The sequence below is a fragment of the Odocoileus virginianus genome, chromosome 17 (genome assembly GCF_023699985.2).
Source record: "Odocoileus virginianus isolate 20LAN1187 ecotype Illinois chromosome 17, Ovbor_1.2, whole genome shotgun sequence".
NCBI classification, from domain to species: domain Eukaryota; kingdom Metazoa; phylum Chordata; class Mammalia; order Artiodactyla; family Cervidae; genus Odocoileus; species Odocoileus virginianus.
The window spans coordinates 17,326,425-17,343,080 of NC_069690.1; the positions used below are offsets into that span (position 1 = coordinate 17,326,425).

At 51.3% G+C, this 16,656-nt stretch overlaps 2 long non-coding RNA genes across 6 annotated transcripts in view; one reads left to right on the plus strand and one right to left on the minus strand.

Annotated features, from left to right (window-relative positions):
- Positions 1–5,833: 5,833 nt before the first annotated feature.
- LOC110132207 (uncharacterized) overlaps positions 5,834–16,656 on the minus strand; it is a 29,441-nt gene continuing 18,618 nt past the window's right edge. For 2 of the 5 annotated variants that reach the window (XR_011492134.1, XR_011492135.1), the window contains exons 2-4: positions 10,775–10,981; positions 6,559–9,430; positions 5,834–6,161 (exon numbers count right to left, since the gene is read on the minus strand). This is a non-coding gene — a long non-coding RNA (uncharacterized lncRNA). Of the gene's footprint in view, positions 6,162–6,558; positions 9,431–10,774; positions 10,982–16,656 lie in introns of those variants that run through there. The other 3 variants (XR_011492137.1, XR_011492138.1, XR_011492136.1) reach the window with 2 other exon arrangements.
- LOC139039017 (uncharacterized) lies at positions 12,942–14,056 on the plus strand. The gene is made up of 2 exons (XR_011492139.1): positions 12,942–13,032; positions 13,141–14,056. It is a non-coding gene; the product is annotated as an uncharacterized lncRNA (long non-coding RNA).

Consider the following 16,656-nt stretch of genomic DNA (forward strand, 5'->3'; position numbering starts at 1 on the left):
CAGGATCACACCCCCCAAATTAACAACTCCTAATATTATTGTTAGGGTTTCCCTGGTGGCTCAGATGGTAAGGAATCTGCCTGCAATGCAAGAGAACCAGGTTCAATCTCTGCGTCAGGAAGATCCCCTGGAGAAGGGAATGGCAACCCACTCCAGTATACATGTCTGGAGAATTCCATGGACAGAGGAGCCTGGCCGGCTACAGTCCATGAGGTTCCAAAGAGTTGGACATGACTGAGCAACTAGCACTTCCTAATGTTATCAAAGTGTCAATATTCACATTTCCAATTGTGACATAATTATCTTTTTACAGTTTATTTACATTTCAATCCAAATAGGGTATATTGGTCAGTATGTCTTTTGAGTTTCTTTGGGCCTAGTCTTTTGTTTCATTTGTTGGAAGAAACTAGTTGTTTATCTTGTTGCATTTCACTCCATCTGGACTTTGCTGATTGCTGCCCTGTGGTGTAGTTGGACCTGTTCTTCTATCCTTTGTCCTACTGGTTATTAGAAGCAGATCTAATTCATTTGTTTTGTTTTTTGGCAAAACTGTGTTGAGATTGGCAAGGTGGTGTTGAGATCTTTTATCAGGAGGTCCATGGTATCTGATTTTTCTTTTAACTGTTAGCTGCCATTCAGTTTGTTAGGGGCTGCCAAACGGTATTATATTTCATTCCTTCTGCTTTCATTAGCTGAAATCTGTCTATAGAAGAAATTCTTTTCTCTTAATTAGTTACATAGTAATTGTTTGAAAGGGACTTTTAAAGTTTATCCACTCCCTCAGACTCAGGCTGAGTGTTCAGAGGGTGCAAGTCCCTGCTGAAAGGACACAGCCTGGGAGCAGGTCCAGAACTCACACCCTGGTCTGTTACGTGGGGCCCTGGTCTGGGGCAGGGTGGTGGAGCAGAGAGAGTTTGGGTCTGAGAACTGGTGACCTGGTCTTGAACCTAGGACCTGCCGTTTATAGGTTGTGGGACCTTGGGCAGACCATTCAGCCCTGATGCCCTCATGAGGACAATCCTACCTCCTTCATGCAGCCCATGGTTCACCAACCTTTCAGCCGCTGTTTAAGAGAGAACTTGAAATAGGGCAGGCAGCCCAATATCACCACGTGAGGCACGCTCACAAGCCATCCCTCAGGTCCACAGCGTATCACTTTTTTAAAATTTATTTTTATTAGCTGGAGGCTAATTACTTTACAATATTGTAGTGGTTTTTGTCATACATTGACATGAATCAGCCATGGATTTACATGTATTCCCCATCCTGATTTTTCCTGGCTACTTCAGGACCTGCCTAAGGTCCCTGCTTTCCTCCCAAGGGAAGGTGCTCAACAAAGGAGTTTCTCAGACCACTTGGGCCTCTAGCATCAAGGTTGTGAGCTTAGGACTGGCCACATAATTATGGGACCTTGTGTTCAAAAGTACTCAGAATTTCAAGGTAGCAACGCATCAAACCAAGCACAGGGCCCTTCTGAACACAGGTGCTGGGTGACTGCTTGGGTCACAGGCCCAAGAAACGGGCCCAGGGGGAGCTCTGTCCCAGAGGTGTGGGGATACATCTCATCCAGTTCAACAAACCATGACCAAACACAAGCCTCAGTCCAACTAGCTTCAGTTAAAAGGAGGTGTTTACAGTAAATGATATTTAACAATTGTAGTCACGTAAGTGCTATTTCAAGGCTTTTACTCTCTTGAGTCGGCCTGTGGAGAAAGCAATAAAGACTTGATTGTGGAGCAGAAAAGGATGTGAATGTCAATAACAGGAACAATGTGAAAAACTTTACCAAGGTGGGGTGTGGACCGGCGGAGGAGATGGTGGGGCATTGTTGCCCAAGGTCCCACTGATTATGAACGGCAGGTCCTAGATTCAAGTCCAGATCACCGTTCTCAGACCTAAACCCTCTCTGCTCCATCACCCTGCCTCCACACCAGGGCCACACGTGACACAACAGACCTGGGTGTGAGTTCTAGACCTGCTCCCAGTCTGCTGCGTGTCCTTTCAGCAGGGACTTGGCCCCTCTGTCCACCTTCTTTGAAGGTGGCTAAACAGGTTAGTCCCAACTTAGCTTAAAACCAAAATGCACTCTTTAATTTCATCATCTGGCCTGTAAAAGAATACCAGAAAATTATGCAAATGCTTAAAATAACCTAATTGTACCAAAATTGTCAACATACATCTGCCTTAGAATAGAAGCTCCCTGAAGGCAGGCAAAGCATTTTTCACTTTGCATCTCTCCCTGGTTCCTGTGACACGCGAGACGCTGACCAGGGATCAAACCCATGCCCTCTGCAGTGGAACCATAGCATCCTAGCCACTGGATCACCAGTGAATTCCCTCTGTCATTTTATGTAGGTAAAATAAAAAGATGAAAGTTTTCTTCCCTGTGACTCTTATGATCTACTTTTTTTAAAAAAAACTGAAGTACAGCTGACTTACAGTATTGTGTTAAGGATCTCTCTCGTGTGCTCAGTCGTGCCCAACTCTGTGACCGTGTGGACTGTAGCCCACCAGGCTCCTCTATGGGATTTCCTGGGCAAGAATACTGGAGCGGCACCTTCTGTGATGGCCCACACTCCGTCTGTGAGGTGTGTTTCTCTCTGAATAAATCCACTTCTTACCTATCAAAACAAAAATACTGGAGTGGATTGCTATTTCCTACTCCACGGGATTTTCTCAACCCAGGGATTGAATCCACGTCTCTGGCGTCTCCTGCATTGAGAAGTGGATTCTTTACCACTGCGCCACCTGGGAAGCCCATCTCCTTTCAAAAATACCATAGAGTGGTGTTAGCTATAACTGTCATGTTGTATAGTACATCCTTAGATATTTGTCTTATAACTGAAAGTTTATACTTTTAACTGACCTCCTCCATTTCTCCCTCCCCACAGCACCCAACCCTTGCACAGATAACAAATCTTTTTTTTCTATGCATTTGGCCTTCTGTTTGTTGTTTTAGGTTGCACACACACATATATATGTGATTGTAGTATTTGTCTGACCGATTTTACCTGGCATATTGCCCTCAAGGTCTATTCATGTCACAAATGGCGGTATTTCCTTCTTTTTATGACTAATATTCCATTGCATGCATGTATAATTGTGTGGGCATACCAGTGTCTTTATCCATTCATCTGTCAATTGTTGGCATGTCTTGGCTGTTGCAAATAATACTGCTATGAACATGGGGGTAGATATTCCTTTGACATAGTGTTTTCATTTGCTTTAGATATATTCCCAGAAGTGTAATTGCTGGATCATATGATAGTTCTACATACAGTAGTTCTATCTTTAATTTTTTGAGGAATCCCATGCTGTCTTCCATACTGGCTACACCAATTTACATTCCCACTGACAGTGCACAAGGGTTCCCCCTTCTCCACTTATCAGCCTTTGGATGACTGTCATTGTAACAGGTGTGAGGTGATGTCTCACTGTGGTTTTATCATTCCCCTCATTAGTGATGTTGAGCATCTTTTCATGTACCTGTTGGCCACTTCTTTGAAAAGTGTTTATTCAGGTCCTATGTTAATTATAGCATCATCATTATTACTTTGCTATGGACTTGTAATTCTTGATATATTTTGAATATTAACCCCTTTCAGATACATGGTTTGCAAATATTTTTTCCTATTTCATAGGTTGTCTTTTCATTTTTTCTTTTGTTGTGTAGAAGCATTTTAGTCTGATATACTCCCACTTGGTTTTGATGCTTGTGTTTTAGGTGTCGTATCTAAAAAAATCACTGCCAAGACCCATGTCAAGGAGCTTTTCCCCTATGTTTTCTTCTAAGAGTTTTATGGTTTCCAGTTTTGCATTTAAGTGTGTGATTCACTGAGTTGATTTTTGTGAAAACTGTGATCCATAATGGACATTTCTAATAAAGGGTTTTGGAAACTGAGTATATGAGCAGATGAAGGGATGAGTGAGGCCCTAGGAAGGACACTGTGAAAACGGATCAGTTTGCCAAGACACTCCTGCAGAACACACCCCAGTGGGTTCAGATGTCAGCCAAGGACAGAGGGCAAAACGTGAAGCCAGGCCTGGGGGCTAGGGGGCAGTGGGCCAACTCTGTTTGTTCATTCAGTGGGTGTCTGTTAATCACCTACCTTGTGCAGGCAGCAGGAACCTGGGATGCATCAGCAGCAAACATGAATCCCCTGCCCTTGGGGAGCTCATATCCAGGGCCAGTGTAATGTGTGGAGAGCAGCAGTGACCCCTGGGGGAACCTGGCTGTGCGTCCCCAAGCCTGCATCTTCCTAGGAATGTGTTTATAATAATATAATTGCAATAATGGCAGTGATCCTTTATAAAGAACGTATAGTCAAGACCATTTCAGTTTTTTAAAATTATTTTTGGCTGCCCTGGGTCTCTAATGAGGTGCAGGAGCTCTTTGTGGCTGGCCTCAGGCTTTTTCTAGTTGCAGGCTCTTCACTATTGCATGCAAACAAGCTTCTTGTTGCAGTGGATTCTTTTGTTGAGGAGCACGGGCTCCAGAGGGTGGGCTTAGTTACCTGTGGCATGTGGGATCTTTCCAGACCAAGGATCGAACCCATGTCCCCTAAGTTGGCAGGTGTAGTCTTCACCACTGTCCCACAAGGTAAGACCCAAGACCATTTCAGTTTTAAGTAACAGAAATGCAACCTGAACTGGCCTAGGCAACTGAAATGGAAAAATTTTGCATATGTATTAATTTCTAAAAATACCAGGGGTTCCCTAGCTACTGGCGTGGTGGATCGGGAGCTCCAAGGCCATCACCAGAGTCTGTGTCCTGCTCCATCTCTTGTCTTTGCTATCTTCTGACGTCACTGCACTGACGTTTATTCTCACATGTCCAAACAGTAAAAAATGGCCTTGGGTACCTCCAGGCTAAGGATCTCAGCAAAGAGCAAACACCTCTTTCCTTGTTCCAGAAACTTCAGGGAACTGTGGAGGGGACTGGTCTGACTTGGGTCTCATGCCCAGGCCTGATCCAATCCTGTGGTCAATACTGAGATGTGTGTATTGGCCTGGATCTGGCAGTAGGGGTGGGGCAGCCCTATTTACCCAGTAGGGACAGAAGGAGGGGTGCTTCTCAAAAGAAAGCAGGACCTCTGTTGGACACGTGGTCTCCACAATGCCCTCCCCCTACTCTGCTTTAGGCACAAACCTAGTGTCCATCAGGCATCTCCACAGTTCAGGGGGTGAGACCATTCTTATCCCCCTTGTACAGACGGGGAAGGTGGCTCAGAGAGGCTGAGTACCTTGCCAGCATCACATACCCAGCAAGTGATGGATAAGGAGCATGGACTGTTTTGTACTGGACAGAGGTTAGTGGGGGAGGCCACAGTCTCTGACCTACAGCATGGAGTCAGGATTTGACTGATTAGACCCAGGGAATGGAAGGGGAGAGATGAAGGGGACACCTTTATTGCTGGCATCTCTGATGGTGAATTTGACACCATTCATATTTCCTCTTCAGTCCCCAACTGCATGGCCAAGACCCGTCGTGTATCTGTCCTCTTGTTCAGCATTCACTGAGGCCGTGCAGTGCAGACACAGAAGTCAGACTGCCAAGTTCCCTAGAAAGTGGGCCCTCTGGCAAGGGATTAAGGGCTGATACATTAACTTGGAAGTGGAATTCCAGGGCAGCTAGAGGGAGGGATAAGAGAAAGGAGGTAGGGAAGAACAGGAAACAAAGAAAGGTGATGTGTAACCACTGTACAACAAACCCCATCTGGAAAATGTGCCTCAAATGGTCCAAGGGATGGAGGATGAAGGCATTTATCCTCCCGTCTCATCTGCTGTTTCCAAACTCAGTCCAGCTGCTTGCAAATCAACACCCAAGAAGCAGTTGTTTATAGAAAGTTCCTTTTAATCAGAATGCCGGCAGTCTGGGGAGATGGTGCACTCGGGTGTTCCGCCAAAACCACCTCTGAAGAGTCTGCTTGGCCATGGAAGTTTCTAAGGGGAAAAAGGGAAGTCAGCTCAGATAATCACTGATGGAGGGGGTCAGAGGTGTCATGATCACCAGCTGTGTGCAGGCTTGTCGACTTCTTGTGATCTTTCATGTTAGATGCTATCTTGTTCCCACCATTTGTTCGTGAGATTACTGAAGGGGAAGCTGGGGAAGAGATCTGGTCACCTGGTAATTACTTATTCTTCTTTTCTACTTCTTTGATCTGTGGGAAGAACCAGCAGGTTAGGCAAGGTATTGTGTGATCTAAAGATCTGAAAGGTATGCTAGGTTACTGACAACAGGGCCTCCTGCAGAGAGTTCTTTCCTGCCGAAGGTGCTTACGCTACCGCTGAAAGTTCATCCCAAGAACTAACTCCTCCACGTGTAAGGCTTGACTTCTCCAGCCTCTTTGGCCATTCTGGATCCAGCCCCCTTACCCTGGCCTGTGGTCTGGGAGGGGTCAACTTCAGCTGTGGGACAAGAAGCCAGGAATCTGGTGGACAGAGGAGCTCCAGAGGTACCCAGGTATGCAGTACACCCACATCCCAGTAAAGTGGGGATAACAGTACCTCCCCGAGGGTTGCTGAGAAGACTTGATACAATGCCTGTAAAGCACTTACTAGTGTCTGGCTCCCAGGAGGTGAGCTGGACTGACCATTAGTTGGTTTTGCCTGGAGGTTCTTGGGCGGAGCTTCACTGAAGGGTGCGGTGATTGAGCTGTATCAGGCAGAACTCTCTTCTGTGGTGAGTTGGCTCAAACGAAGGGAAGGCTGTATTGAACCACAAAACTGCAGGGCCCAGAGGTGCATCCAGCTTCAGCACAGTTGGACCAGGAGTGACTCTGAGTCCCAGGAGAAATGACCCAGGTTGATCCATAATATGAGCATCGAGGAAATGCTCTCCACAACCTCCAGGGACCTGAACCATGAGAAGATTGAATGAATCTCTAGGACAAAGGCAGGTCAGTGGTTGTTTGGGGTCAGGAGGACTGACCATAAAGGGGAGTAAGGAACTTGAAATGTTCTACAACTTGATTGCAGTAGTAGTTACAAGGGTGTATGCATTTGAAAAAACTCATGAATTGGACATTTAAAATGGGTGCATGTAAAGTATACCTTAAAGTTGATTTTTTTTTAAATGAGATCAAAGGAAAATATAGCTTTCTTAGGACCCTATGACAGAAACCCAACTCAGGATAGTTTTAGAAAAAATGAAATGCATTCATTAGCTCATATAATCAGATTAGTCCAGAGATGTGGTCAGTTTCAGGCATGGCTGGGTCCAGGGGCTTACTGATATCTGGACAGCATACTTTTTCCACCTCTTGGTTGGCTTCATCCTCAAGTGGAGAACAGGAGTGGTCACCAGAAGTTCCATTAACCTGGCAACTCCCATGAAAAGTGAATGCCTCTTTCCCTGTGGCTGCTGCAGAAATCCCAAGGGGGGCATCTCAGCGTCCAGCTGGGACACATGCCAGCCTCTAAAGCCAGGGGATGGGGCTGGCCCCATGCAAACCTCAGGGGTGGGGAGGAGTAACCCCCAGAGGAAAACATGAAAGGGCAGAGGACCTTGGGTCAAGGAAACCAACAGATGGTCCTCACCTCTCTCCATGTACCCAGAAGGCAGTGTTATCACCCATTCCTACTTCCAGACACCTCCACTCCACAGGGGCCAGGCCATCAGGGATGGGCCCCAGACTCATTCAAGACCCTAGGCTGCTTTCCTGCCATCTCACAGGCTGTGTGTGTTAGCTAAATATAAGAGTCAAAACAGAAAGTGAGCAGTAATCTCTTCCCCACCAGCCAAGGCAAACAGAGGGCTGTTCCTGACTGTGCTGGGCCGTCCATCTGCACCCCAAGGAGGCTGGTGGGGAGGGAGGAGCTCTGGCCCAGAGGGAGGCCATGAGGCTGAAGGCATCCGGACCTGTAGGATGAACCCCAATGAGGGGGAGGATGCCTCCCTGGGCCTCGAGGGCCAGATGAGAGGAGCAAAGGGACAAGGAGGGCAGCTACTTGGTCCAGAACCACCATCCTAACAGGGTCTGGCCAAGGGCAGGAGGGCCAGAGAGGAGACTGCAGGAAAGGTCATCTTTGTAGAGATCACAAACAGAAGAGACCATGCAATGCCTGAAGACCTACACTTGCTTCCTGAGCAGCACAGCTGGCGTGAAATGAACATGCTGTCCACACGGATACCTCCAGGCCAGAATACTGGACTGGGTAGCCGTTCCCTTCTCCAGGGGATCTTCCCAACCCAGGGATCGCACCCGGGTCTCCTGCAATGCAGGCGGATTCTTTACCAACTGAGCTACTAGGGAAGCCAGCTTTACCCAAGCCTCAGGCTAAATGATTGCCCCTAATACAAACACCCACCAACTCCAGGAGCTCCAAGTTCTGTCTTTAGCATGGCTACTTGAGGCTTCCAGTTGAGCTGAGGTTACTTCTGACCCAAGTAAGCAAGGTTGCTTAGGGCCACCCCCCCGCCCCAAGATCCCTAAGAGATATGGGCAAGAGAAGACCAAGCTGAAGGGCCCCCCTCCCCTTCTCCCACCATGCTGCTGGCTGAGCCGGCCCGCATAACCATGCTGTCTTCTGGGAAGCAGGTTAAATGGATGTCGTTGCCGCCAAGAGCATGTACTTGGCAGCAGAGTTGGTGGGGAGCAGAGCTGGAGCCAGACGGAGGAGAGAGCCCAGGCCCAGCAAGGGAAGGCGTGGCCCAGGCCCAGGTCCTGCCCACCAGGGCAAGCCTGGGGGCCAGGCCCAGAGCTGCTGGGCCTTGTGGGGGGCGTGCTTAGCCCCCAGCTCCCATCTCTGCTGTTATGGTCCTGCAGACCGGCCCAGGAACAGAGACACTTCCTGGAGCTGACAGCGCGCCTGCCTGCTACTTCCCTGCACTGGCAGCTTGCCCAGGCGGCTCTCAGGCCAGGCTCCGGGAGTCCAGCTCTGCAGGAACAAGGGAGGGGCAGGGAGGTGCCCCCAGCAGGCGTCCTGACCCCGAGGGCTGCCAGCTCAGAGCAAGGCCCCAATGAGCAAGCCCCACACAGGCTGGGTGTCAGCCCGCCAGCAAAGAGCAGGGGCCAGTGGGCCTCCGCCACCCCCCAACTGTGCGACCTGGGCCACGCCTTTTGTGAGTTTTGCAAACAGGGTTAAACCGTGCCCTGCTCAGAACTGGGATCCTCGGCAGCATGCAGCCTGGTGGGGGCAGACTGTGGATCTAAGCTGGCCACGTACAGACTCAGCATTTGGGGGATTAGGGGCCGACCACCCAGCCTCTCCGGGGGGCAGACACCTCCTCGGTGAGACAGTGGCATTTACCCACCCACCTCAGGAGGTTGTGATGACCACATCTGGTTCTAACTACATATGCTTACTATAAATAGCAATTCTAGAAAGAGCACTGGCCTTGGAGTCAGAAACTGCATGTCTATACCCCAGCTTGGCCGCATCCTTGTTGTGTGTCCTCTGGGGAGTCTCCCGAGCCTCCGTCCTCCATCTGTAAAGTGAGGATCAAAAGTGACAGTGAGCAGCAGAGAACATCCTGGAAGTGAAAGGCTGTCAGCAGCACACGGCCCCGTCTCCTCCGTCAGGTCCTGAAGGAAGGGCTGGAGGAAATCGCTAACTTGTGAGTGTGGATCTGGCTAGTAGTTCCCTGGCCACTTCATAGAATCACCTGAGGAACAGAAGGAAAACAAAGATCCCAGGGCCTGGGTCCCTCCCAACACCCAGCAATTCAGATCCAACTGGTCTTGGCATGGGAGGTGGCACTGACATTTTTTAAACGTTAAGTGATTCTTCTGGGTGACCAGAGTCGGGAAGTGGTGCAGCAGCTTTACTTAGAACTCAACTGGGACACAGCCCACATTTTTGCTTGTTGTTGTTGTTGTTTGGCTCTGGCTTGCAGGATCTTAATTCCCTAACCAGGGATCAAACCTGTGCCCCCTTAGAGGAAGCACAGAGTCCTCACCACTGGATGGGCCAGGAAAAGTCCCAGAGCTCACGTTTCTAGCACCCTCCCCAGTCTCTGTTGAGAGAGAGAAACCCCGTGCTGCCCCAGTACCCTCCAATGAACTTCCTGGCCGGAGGCGAACTTCCGTCCCCAGCCCACTTGGCAGAAAGAAAATCAGAGACTTTCAGCCTCCTGATGGGCCCAAGGCCATCACGCAAATGAGTTACAAGCCCTCCCCCTTCCGGAAGCCCCACTCCTGCTAACTGGGTGAAGGGTGTACAGGTGGCGCTAGTGGTAAAGAACCCACCTGCCAACGCAGGAGACCTTAGAGATGTGAGTTCAATGCCTGGGTCAAGAAGATCCCCTGGAGGAGGAAATGGCAACCCACTCCAGTATTCTTGCCCGGAGAATCCCATAGACAAGAGGGGCTTGGTGGGCTATGGTCCATAAGGTCACAAAGAGTCAGAGTCACTACTGAAGCAACTTTGCACGCGTGCTCGTACATGCAAAGAGGAAAAAAAACCCTGGAAGACTCTATACCCAACATGATCTCTAGGTATGGGCACCTATAAGCCTCTCTCATCCTTCTGCATTTTTGAAATGTTCTACACTTGGAAAGCAGTTCTTATATGATTGAGGGAAAACCAGTAATGTTTTACTTCATATGTATTGTCTTTTTTAAAAATTGATTTTTTTTTTTCAGATGTTCTGGGATAAAGAATGAGAAAAACACTCTGGAGCGGGAGGGAGGATGGGATGTGTTCTGTGGCCCCGTGTCCACCTACAATGTGAGAACTGCATTTGAGAGCCTCGCCCACCTCTAGAAAAGAAGTAATAAACATCACCACCACCGCAACCCCCCCCCCTTCACCCGCCCATGTTAACCTTTACCTTGGAGCCAGCCGTCCCTTCCCCTGGACAGAAGAATGTTGAAGCTCCTTAAAAACTGTCTCTGGGGCTGGGGTGGAGACACAGCTGGGATCACAGGTCCCGAGGAGGAGGGGACGGCTGGGGCTGGCCAGGAGGAAGGCAGGTCCTGGAGGTAAGGGTCCCATGCATGGCCATCTTCTCAGGTGACAGGAGCTTGCCAGTCAGCACCTGGGGAGGGAGCCTGAGCAATACCTTAAGGATGAACTTCCTCTGCTGACCTGGGAGACCAGTGAGACCCCCGGGGGGTACCCTGGGAGCAGGCTCAGCCCTGCTTACTGCCTGGCCACCTCCCCAGCCTCAGCCAGAGCGGACGATTGTGTAGCTGTGGCATTTAGTGACATCCTTGTTGAATGGTGTTCTTGTGTTCAGGAAGACATGTCACCAACTTTTATTTCTGCTTGACCATCCCCCAGGAACCCCAGTTCTACCCAAAACATCCAAAATAACTGAGGCACCTGCTGGGCAAGGTGGAGACCCAGGAAGTGAGATGGGGTAGAGACCACCTGCCCAAGAGAAAGCAGGCTCTAGGGTCAACAGCTGCAGGGAAGACCTCGGTCCACTGCAGGCAGATTTGCAAAAACGGCCAGCTCAGAGGTCTCAGGGTGCACGCTGAAGCTCCTCCTGTTTTAAAACACAGTGCCCCTAAATGGGGCTTCCCAGGTGGTTCAGTGGTAAAGAATCTGCCTGCCAATGTGGGAGACGCAGGCTCAATCCCTGGGTTGGGAAGATGCCCTGGAGAAGGAAATGGCAACCCACTCCAGTATTCCTGCCTGGAAAGCTCCATAGACAAGAGGAACCAGGCAGGCTACTGTCCATGGGGTCATCAAGAGTAGGACATGACCTAGCCCTGGGTACACCTGCCCTTGAAGCCCCCCTTCCTTAGGTTGTAATGTGCAGCTGGGCTCTAGGGACCCCTCACTGTGCACAAACCAGGGAGACCTTGCATTCTCCTGGGCTCCCATCTGTGCGTGAGTGTCCCGATGCCCAGCCTACCCCATCCTCCACCAAAAAAGATATTATAAAAGTACATGCCAATCAATGCACCAACCAACAAAACATTAAATCAGCAGCAAATCCCCCTACAGTCTCATTTCAGGACGACGCGGGAGGACACGCCAGCTGAACCCCAGGTAATTCTCCCCATCCCAGAGGGGCCAGGTGGGCAAGGGCTGGGCTGGGGCCGCCGCCTGATGCACACTGCAAGAACAATAAGGATTTTTAGGGGCATTATGACTGAGTCAGAAAACACAGCTGCCCCTGAAAGTCCCTCATTTTTCTTGCTGTCCTCGAGCACTCTCCAGGTGAGGAAGGAGTCAGCCCGCTGACCCAGGTGAACCAAGGTAGAAACGGTGACCCCTCCCCGACACTGGCCCACCCCTCCAGCCCACAGGAAGCTCTGTGGCAGGTGGGGTGGCTGCAGGGTCTCCATGGTGGCACAATTCTCAGCCTGGAAGGCGGCTGGCTTCACTGCCCCACACCCCAGGCGGTCCCAGGAGAGACCAGCCCTTGGTCCACCCAGAGCCAACTTGGAACCCAGCGTCTTCTGTCCACAAGGAGCCACAGGCTAGAATCCTGGCAGAACCCCAAGTGGATGAGGGGGTCCCGAGGATTAGGCAAAGCCAGAAGACCCGAGGGAAGGGTCACCTGGCCTCTGTCAGAGCAGCCGAGGCTCAGCTCCCAGCATTAGGGCCCCAGACTAGGAAGACTCCAGCTGGCCACTCCCATAGACCCCAGACCTTTGGCATCCTCAGAATGCCACCGGTCACTGGTAACCCATCCCCTGAAGCTAGGCCATCCCACCCAGGGCTGGGCTCAGCTGGCCGCTGGGAGCCTGCCCTACCCAGCCAGGCACTGCACCCACTCCTCAGGGGCCCCCAGTCACCGGCCCCCCTGTGGGTGCAGCAGGACATGCAGCTTTTCAGAATAAGGCGGACCCTGCTGTAAAGTACGTCCCACAGGAAACAGACCAGGCTCCACTAGCCGCTTACTTGCTGTGTGATGGCGTCTAAGTTGCTTAGATTCTGTGTGCCTCGGCTTGCACATGGGTAAATAGAACGAATGGCCTCTTTTGCAGGGTGATGTGAGGACTGAAGGAAGGAAAGCATACAAAGGTTTGGGCTGGCTCCCAACACAATGTCTTCCCCTATCCAAGCAGCTTCCCCCTTGCCCTCAGACCCTAAGAGGTGGGCCAGGCTCCCTGGGAGTCTCCGAGGACTCAGGTGATGGAGAATTCCTCCCTCTCGGAGGGGCAGGTGGAGATGGGGTGTTGGGGCACAGGCCTTGGTGCTCCGTCAGCTCTAACGCTGCACCGTCTTCCCACACCCCAGGGTCCGGCCTTGTTCAGATGAAGAACACCTGTGCCAAATCCCAGCTGCCTCTCAAAGCTACATTATAGCAGCTGTTACCTCGCTACAACTTTCAGCCCTAACCAAGATCATCATGCATATACTCCACCAGCAAAAGCCAAACTGTCGGGCTTCACTGGTGGCTCAGTGAAAAAGAATCCACCTGCAGAGGACACAGGTTCAATCCCTGATCCAGGAAGATCCCACATGCTGCACAGCAACTAAGCCCATGTGCCCCAACCATCAAGCCTACGCTTTAAAGCCCAGGAACCGCAACTGATGAGCCCACGCGCTGCTACTACTGAACCCCTGCCCCCCCAGAGCCCAAGCTCCGTGTCAAGAGAAGCCTCCACGATGAGAAACCCAAGCGCCAGCACTGGAGCAGCCCCGCCTGCTGCAACTAGAGAAGAGCCCGCGTGGCAGTGAAGACCCAGCACCACCAAAGATAAATTTTAAACGAAAAAAAAAAAATTTTTTTAAAGCCAAACAATCTCTACACTCTAGGATCCAAACCTGCATCACTCAGCAACATGACCACATCCGAAGAAGCCCCCGCCTTTGGTCTGCACAGCCTTGGCCTGAGGGGGTCCTGCGGTCTGGGTGCTACGGCCCCCGGTGCAGAAGAACAGATGAGGAGGACGAAGAGGGTCAGCTCACCGCTTAGCAACCAAGAACCTCAGCCAAGCTTCTAAACCCTTCTCCAAGGGTTTATGCTCCAAGATCAGGGTAATGAGAGACCGCCCTCGTGGTCTGGTGGCTAAGACTCTGTGCTCCTAATGCAGGGGGCCTGGGTTCGATCCCTGGTCAGGGAACTAGATCCTGCGCACTGCAACAAAAGATCTCATGTGCCACACCTAAGACTTGGTGCAGCCAAATAAATACTTAAAAAAAAAAAAAATCAGTGTAACTACCTATGTCATGGTGTTGCTAAAAGGATTAAATGAGTCAATGCCTATAAAGGCTTAGAGCTGTGCCCAGAATCGAGATTTCCAGAGTCAGCAATCACTACCATGCCTGCTTTGTGCTTCAAGGCTCAGCTCACCTTTCCTAACCCCAGCCCCCCCACCCCCCAGTTAGAGCCCCATCTTCTCTCTCGGTGCTCCTCCTGACTCCACACTCATCACATGGCTTTGCCTATTCCCCCACCCCCGCCCCTCCCAGCACCGACCTGGAACCACCCACATCACAATCCCTTGCACTTATTAACAGTGCTGACTCTGGGGCCCCGGAGGTCCACCACGGGGCCCTGGAGTCTGCACTGCTAACAGTCTCCTGCTGTGGTTCACAGGGTCACGCAAGTCTGAGAAGCACCGCTCTGGGCCCTCTTACCACCACAATACAGGCAGTGCCTGGCCCAGGTGCTCAATAACAAGGTGAGGTTGGGGGACGGGGGTGCCCTGGACAGTGGCCAGAGGACCCTCCACACCGTGCTAGTGTGTGACGGGGACCTCCCTGGGCTTGGCTCTGACATCACCAAACACAGCAGCCCCCTGTCTGGTTCCCCTCAGCCCTCACACTGAGCTGAACTCTCGCTGCTGATTGGGGTGGGGGGGTTGCTGCACCCTTCTGCTGGGGGCTGAAAAGTCATCAAGGCTTCCGAGGGAGCTGCCGAGCACCGGGGCTCCACCCCAAAATTGCCAGCAACTCACAAAACCATGATGGAAGGGAAAGAAAAGGCCAAGCAGAGGTACCAGCCCTTCTTTGCTGGTACCTTGAGAAAGTCCCACCCGGACTAGGGAAGGAGGTGGTGGAGCAGAGGCGGCAGAATGTCCTGGAAGGAGCTGCTGGGCACGGCCAGGGCCCGTGGCAGGGCTGGCTGAGCGGGGTGGGCCTGGAGGGGCTGGGCACAGGGGCGCTCAGCTTAGGGGCGTGGGCTCTGTACGGTGCTGCCCTCCTTCTAGCCACCCAGCCCCCTGCCCCCAGGTCAGCCTGCCGTGGGGGTGAGAGTCAGCCGTCTTGGCTGGATTTGGGCCTCCGCTGAGATGGAAAGCCTTCTTGAACTCACTGATGCATCCACCCTTGCTGGCCACTCTGGAGCTGGGATGAACACAGCCAGGAGACCCGAGCTCCTGGGTTTACGTTCACTCATCTCTCTGCCAGAAATTCTCTGGCTGAGAACACCACCTAAACACTCACTCTCACCCCCTCAGATCCCCCCCATGCCCCACGAGCGCCAGCCCTGCCTGGCCTGATGCTGATAGCCTCTGTACCCTGAGGTTAGCTCAGTCCCCGAAACACTCATCGGTGGGTGGAGGTGCAAGTGCCCCTTGGCAAGGCTGGACAGGAGCCCAAATGCACATGGTGTTCCACATGAACACCCCACTCCCTTGAACCAGGCAGGTCCAGGGAGCACGACGCGACGCCTCCCTTTAGGCCATGTTTCCAGAGCCTGGGAGAGGCAGATACCAGGGGGTGGGCACTGACTGTATCTCTTTACTGCAGAAGGCACTGGGGCAGGGAAACAAACTGACCAGGCCTGTAGACGGCAGGGCTAACAGATGGGGAACCATCTAGGCTTAGGGTGTGTTTATCCTCCTCATAGGAATCAGCCAACTGTGGACCCCCAGGCCAGACCCACTACCACATTCACCGTTTTATCAGAACACAGGTACTCATTCATTTACATGGTGATGGCTCAAGTGGTAAAGAATCCACCTGCAATGCAGGAGACACAGGAGACATGGGTTCGATCCCTGGGTCGGGAAGATCCCCTGGAGGAGGAAATGGCAACCCACTCTAGTATTCTTGCCTACAAAATCCTGGGGACAGAGGAGCCTGGCGGGCTACGGTCCATGGAGCCGCAAAGAGTCAGACATGACTGAGCACACATACACGCAAATATCCCACGGGGAGGATTCACCATAATGTATCTTACTGTTTTCTTTCTGTTGTTTCTAAACTTCCACTGTTATAAATAATAAGCATAGCGAGTATCTTTTTTTGTATAAAGCATCTTCAGCACTTTGTATCATGGATTCTAGGAAATGGAAGAGAAGAGAGTTGCAACAGAGACCCCATGGCCCCCAGAGCCTAAAATACTCACTATTTGGCTTTCCCAAACAAAGCTGGCCGATGCTTACTGCTGACCAGCATTCACTCCGCACCTAGGAGGCTCCAGGCGCCCGGCTGGGTTGTGAGGATGTAACAGTGAGCAAAACCTGGTGAGCCTGTGTGGAGTTCAAGGTCTGGGGGGAGAGGGCTCCTGCAGGCCTCGGGTCCAGCCGCCTTTGTCAGGCGCATGCTCCTACTCCAGGACTGCATCTTCTTACCCCAAACCTTCTGGCCCGATGTGCTGCAGGAGTTTTCAGGTCTTAGAAAGATAACATGGTGCTCAGGCCACATACTGCGCAACACACCAGCAGAGCAGCACCCCCCGCCCCCCTGAAATCACATGAAGGAACGTCTCTGCAGGGAAAGCCATGAAGATTCATGCTCCCCGGGAGAAATCTAGACTCAAGTCTGTTTGGGCCAAGAATTGCCATGAAATTCGTTATAAAA